Here is a 6,271-nt window from a genome sequence, read left to right as displayed (position 1 = left end):
TCTGGAGAGAGTCTAGGCAGGGGACAGCCAGGGAGAACTTGGGGTGCAGGAGGAACTCTCTGGCCACAGTGTGAACTGGATCCTGGGGGTGTCAGCACAGTATATGAGAGCAGCAGCTTTTGCTTGGTGGCAGGATGGGGAGTCAGGGTGACCGCTGGGCCAAGATGGAGGCAGCCCCCTGGCGTGATGAGGGCTGAGAAGTCCAGGCGCTGGTAACAGGCTGAAGTGGAGGTGTCGGGCAGGATTTGGGGTACAGAGCAGGAACAACGGAAGCTTTACCAGGGCAGGACATCACTGACTCGGCTCTGAGGGGCCCCCTGACCACGTGAAGCATGGGCCCAATAGGGTAGGAGCGAGGAGACCAGGAGTTGCAGAGGATGCAGGATGAGGTGGGGACTCCAGTATGGGGTTGGCTGCAGGCCTGGTGGCCTGGTGGCCTGGTGGTGTGGCTCAGTGGAGACAGAGCTCTGGAGAGCCTCTCAGAGACTGCAGCTCCCTAGGTCCTGACTTTGGTCCCCAAGGCCTTTCTCCTCCAATGCTGCTCCCAGATCCTTTGGCAAACGTCTCTGACATCAAATGCTCCCACCATGGTTCTGCCCGAACACACCAGTCAGGGGCGACAGGATGACAGCCATCTTCTATAGGCTGCAGCCCGGGATGCCTACAGGTCAGAAGAGGACAAAGACACAAACATTCTGAGACACCGCCACTTCCTGCAGCGTGGGCAGCCCTGCCCAGCAGGCCTGGGTTCAGGTCCAGCTCCAGGGCTGGCTGCTCAGGGCTTCTGTGCAGGCTGCAGAGCCACACCTCTCTCGGGACTCAGGCGGGGGACTCAGAAAGAGGGGCTGTAGGAAGGACGCTGGGGAGTCGGAGCTCTCAGTCCACAGGAAGCTCTATTGCCCTCCCAGAGCATCTCCACCCACACACCCAGCTCCCAGAGGGTGGCTGTGCAGGTCCCACACAATGACAGCCTGAGACATCGCGGTCTCTCTCTCTGGTGTGGAAGAAGGCTCTGGATGAAGCAAACAGTGCACCCATCTCACAGAGGCTGGCCACTGGGAGCCCAGTCTGCTGGTTCCAGGAATGGGTGCCCTCTCTGCAACTGTATATCGCGCCATGGGTGTGTGGGCTCACGCGGATCCGTCGAAAGAAGATTCAGAGGCACCTTAAGAATGTATTTAGCCTTTTGACGGCTGGAGGCTCACTCTTCTCCATGCAAGGACAGCATCCTGCCCTGAGGCCCCACACTCCTCTGGCAGAGCCCAGGGCTGTCCTGAACCAGGCAAGGGGCCACGATCACCTACAGACCCTCCATGGACTGTCCCCACTCCACAGAGGCCAGGCAGGATAGGACACAGAGCCAAGGCTGGTGGCCCTCAGCATCCCGCGTTGGCCAGGGAAGAGCACTGATGGCAGCAGCCCCCTGAGCATCTGTTACATAATGAAGTGAGGACGAAGAATGCTGTTTGTCATTTAACAGGCAAAGCAGGACGGCAGCGCCTGCCTCCGCAGCAGCTGGGATGGCTCAGGCAGGCGAGGCCGGCCTGAGGTCGGTTCTGCAGGGGGACAGGAGGGGAGTCTGGAGGACAAGGCTACACTCCGGCTGCCTGTGGTGGGGCTGGACCTGGCCTTCCTGCCAGCATCGGTAGGCTTTGCTCGCTCCAACCTCAGGATCTTCGCATCGATGGCTCTTCCAGGCTGGACCGCGTGTCCCATACTTAGGTCTCCCCAAAGGCCCTCCGCCTCACCTTGGGCAGTCACAGCCCAGATGTCTCCTGTCCCCCATCACTATTCTGTCACTGCTGTGGTCTCTCCACAGCAGGCCATCACTTATGCGGGACTAGACACTGGGAAGAGGTCTCTCAGAGGTGGAACATTAGCCCCCATCCCAACATCCTAAACACACAGTAGGCTCCCAGCACACACATGTGATGTCATCTATGAGTCATTTTGTCTCTTTTGAGCCCACCTCTCTCCTTGTTCCATAGCTGAAAGGCCATTTCACCGAGGAGGAAAAATGAGGCAGTGTAGACATTGCCCCTTTACCAGCCTCCAACTCAAGACACCTGCATGGACAGCCTGAATCTTACCTTCCAGTCACAGAGTCGAGCTGCATGGCCAGATGCCTGGGCACAAATCTAGGCTCTCACTGGCTGGGGACCCCCAGCAAGCAGGAGGCTAAGGCAGGAGGATTGCCAGTTTGACGCTAACCTGGCCTACAGAGTGAAACCCTGTCTCAAACACAATCAGTTGGAACCTGGGGGAGACGACAAGTGGTCACCCCACAGGCGTGAGGACCCGAGTTCAATCAGTACAATCCACGTAAAAATCCAAGTACAGGGCTGGAGAGATGGCTCAGGGCTTAAGAGCACTGACTGCTCTTCCAAAGGACCGGGGTTCAATTCCCAGCACCCACATGGCAGCTCACAGCTGTCTATAACTCCAGATCCAGGAGATCTGGCACCCTCACACAGACCTACATGTAAGCAAAATACCAATGCACATAAAATAAAATAAATAAATAAAAGTAAACAAAAACAAAAGAAACAAACAAAATATTTAAAAAAAAATCCAAGTACCACGGCATACCCCTATAATCCGAGTGCTGCTCCAAGACAGGAGGATGCCTGGGCCTCGCTGCCTGGGCTCGCTGGCCTGGGTCACTGGCCAGTGACTTTTATCAGATCTGTGAGCTCCAGATTCAGTGAGACCCTGACTCAAAAATTAAAATCCGGAGCAATAGGGAAAGACACTCCATGTCAGCCTCTAGTCTCCACATCCCTTCACATATGCATGCCCCCCCACACCCCTCCCACAAGCACAAAGAACTAGAAAATGTGGAGCTCTAGGGGTGAAGACACTGACATCGACCTCCACACACGTGAGCACATACATAGGAACATGTTCACGTGTACACAGGCGCACACACAAATCAATTTTACTTTTTAAAAAGACAACAACAACAAAAAACCAAAGTGAGTCTCATTGTCCTTATTTTACAAGTGGGGAAACTGAGGCATGGGGAGATGATGGCACTTAAGAACAGAACTGAGTCTGAATCCCATGTCTATCCAGGCCCAGAGGCCTCCCTGGTGGGGAATTTGCAGAAACAGGGTCACAGCAACCTGCCTCCAGCCCGAGACCCAACTCCTGTGGGAGTGGGTGAAGTGGGGGCAGAGCGTGGCTTCCCTACAGCTCCTGGGCTGGGAGACCGTCATGGCGACAGCAGAACATAACAGCTAACATCCACGGAGCTGTTCAGTACCTCTCGTCAGCTCAGTCTTCCAGAGATGTGGGAAGCAGAGGTCATCCAAACACCTGGATCCAGCTGTGCCTGAAACAACCCATCTCTAAGATGTCTTTAATGTGACTCACGGAATTCTTCTTGGCTTGAACTGATCTGTGTTGGGGTTTGGTCCCTTGCAATTCGAGTCGGGGAATCTTGACTAACCCACCTGCCCTCCAGACTTTATCTCGGCTTCCATCTCGTCATCTTTCTGGAGCTGAGGGACACACCCATTAACTGTCCCATCCCTGTGCTGACTCACAGGTCCCTAGAGTTTCAGTCCTTCCTTCCCACATGGGTCTGCCACTTTCCCACACACCCTGCTCGGGACAGAGGGCGTGTGGGTGTGCGTGCCAGTGTGTGAGCACGCCCTTGTTCCGGGAAGGTGCCCCGTGGGCTTTGCTTGGCTCCAGATCAGACCTCGTTATTAGGTGATGACAGCTAATATAGCCTGTGTCTGCCCCTGAAGCAGGTGGCCGCTTTGCATGAGCAACACACCAGGCAGGTTTGTGGTCCCCGAGTCCTGAGAGGCCGACCAAGCCGAGCAGCGGAAGCAGAAACTGCACCCCAAATCCAAAGTGCCAGGCTCCCCATTCTGAAGTCAACGTGGTTTATGATGCAGGCATTGGATCACTAGGTACGTGTGTGTGTGTGTGTGTGTGTGTGTGTGTGTGTGTGTGTATGTGTGTGTGTGACGTGTGACTGGTGTGGGGGGGTATGTGGTGTGTGGTATGGTATATGTATGTGTGAGTATGTGGGGTGTGTGTATGTGTGGCATGTTGTGTTGTAGTAGGTAGGGGGTGAGCGTGGTGTGTGTGCTGTGTTGTAGGTGGTGTGTGTGTGTGCGGTGTGTCGTGTGTGGTATATTTGGGAGGTTGCTGCATGGGTCAAGTTTACACATATTTACCCCCACATAGATGTCCTGTGGGTGTCCACGTGTGTGAAGATTGTGCACTGTATTGCATCATCCACATGTGCAGAGCCCGGGTGTGGAATGTACGTCTAGAATACACATTTGGAATCAATAGGGACGCAGAGTGCATGGCAGCTGCGTGGCAGCATGTGGGTGTGTGGGGGAGGGGCTGAACGGCACCGGGTCCACGGGGGTGCTTCATCTCCCTGATGTGCTGTGAGCACAGTCCTGGTCTCTCCCTGTCCTTGACCTACAGTCCCCTCTCCTAGAATGTGGTTTGGGGCAGGGCCTCCTCTTTCCAGAGCCTCCTGTGGCTCCCACCTCACTCAGATAAAGGAAAGGTCCTTGGGCTGCCCCATGAGGCCATGTCTGCCCTGACCCATAATACTCTCCCCTTCCCCTGGCTTCAGCTGTGCTGGCCTCTGTTGCTGCCTAGAGCCTTTGTACACACTGTTACGTCACCTCCAGCTTCCCATCCCAGACCCCACACCACTCCGTCGGCTTTCCACTGAAGCCCTCCCTACCCTTTTAACATCATCACTGAGCTTGGGGGTCCTTGGACCTCCAGCATGTCACCGGCCCACTGTCTGCCCCTCCCACAGCCCCCATTCTGAGAGCACACAGTGTGTCTACTTGGTACTGGCCCTGCTCAGCATACAGTCGGTGCTCAGCACACAGTCGGTGCTCAGGCAGTGGCTGGTGAGCAGGACAGACTAGCCAGAGTTCAGGCCCCAGGCTCCCCTGGCCTTGCCTGCCCTCTGGACACTGGTGCCTTCACGGTGCCTGCCTGGCCTCCGGGAAGGATCCAGTCCTTCCTTAATGCTCCCTCCTCCCGGAGCTTTTTTCCCTTCAGGCCCAGGAGCAAGGAGTGGAGGGTGGTCAGGGTTTGCAGGCTGTTCCCAGAGACCTGCCACCTGCCTTGCTTACAGGGCTTCTCTTCCTCCCCTTGACCCCAGAGATGAGGTGGGAGAGGGAGGAGAGCAGCTCCTGCTGTCAGGCACACAGGATTCCAGAACTTTCCTGGATGGACCACGGACACCTGCCCTGTTCCCTTCCCACTTGCGGCTGGAAGTTACTAACCGAGCTCTTCCAACTTGCAATTCATCGTTTATTTTTAAAAGGACCAAAAGGGGAAGTGTGGGGTGACGCCCTCCCCCATGCCAGGAGTTCTCGTCACTGCTGCGTGATGGCGGAGAGGCTACACGCTGAGACCGTCCCCGTGGTCAGCGGAAGCTCAGCGCTGTCGTGGACACACGGTGGTGCAATCGTGGCCGACGTGCACAATCATATCTGAGCATCACCGCCACCATGAGAGCACCAGACCTGTGGTGGGGCTTGCCAGAGAGAAGCGGAGGCCTCTGTGGTCACATGCTGCCAGACTCCACATCCCTGTGCGCTAGGGAGTCACAGTGCCCACCGAGGTCCTTTCGACGCCCCCTCATGTCTCAGTCCGAGGCAGGTCCACGGAGTGAGTGTTTTCTCTTTCCTTGCTTTGTTTATCTGAAACAAGGGCTCGTTCTATAGTCCAGGCTGCCCAGGACCTCACCATTCTCCTGCTTCAGCTCCCAAGTGCCACCACGCCCAGCACGTGGGCTCTTTCTTTAACCTTTGACCCCAAAAGACCAGAAGTCTGCAGCCTGCCCACCTCAGAGAGGACCTGAGTGCCATCAGCTGCCAGACTGGTTCTTGATCTATCCTGACGGACAATGATCACTCAATGGTGAGTTCCAGAAGGGTGGGGACTTCCTGATGGTCACATGTACAGAGTCTAATACAGAAGTATTTGATAGATGAGCCGGTGGGTTAAAAACAGGATCTGTGGAGGTGAGAAGATGGTTCAGTGGTTAAGTGGCTCCTCTTGCAGAGGGCCCAGGTTTGGTTCCCAGCACCCACATGGCAGCTCCCAACTGTTTGTAGTTCCAGTTCTAGGGGATCTGATACCCTGCAAACATCCATACACATGAAACAAAAATAAATAAAATCTAAAAAACACAACAGAATCCAAGCCAGGCCTGGTCGCACTGGCCTTTAATCCTAGCACTCAGGAGATCCCTGTGAGTTCAAGGTCAGTA

This window comes from Peromyscus leucopus, chromosome 4, assembly GCF_004664715.2.
Source record: "Peromyscus leucopus breed LL Stock chromosome 4, UCI_PerLeu_2.1, whole genome shotgun sequence".
Taxonomy (NCBI): domain Eukaryota; kingdom Metazoa; phylum Chordata; class Mammalia; order Rodentia; family Cricetidae; genus Peromyscus; species Peromyscus leucopus.
Note: the sequence above shows the minus strand (reverse complement) of the source record.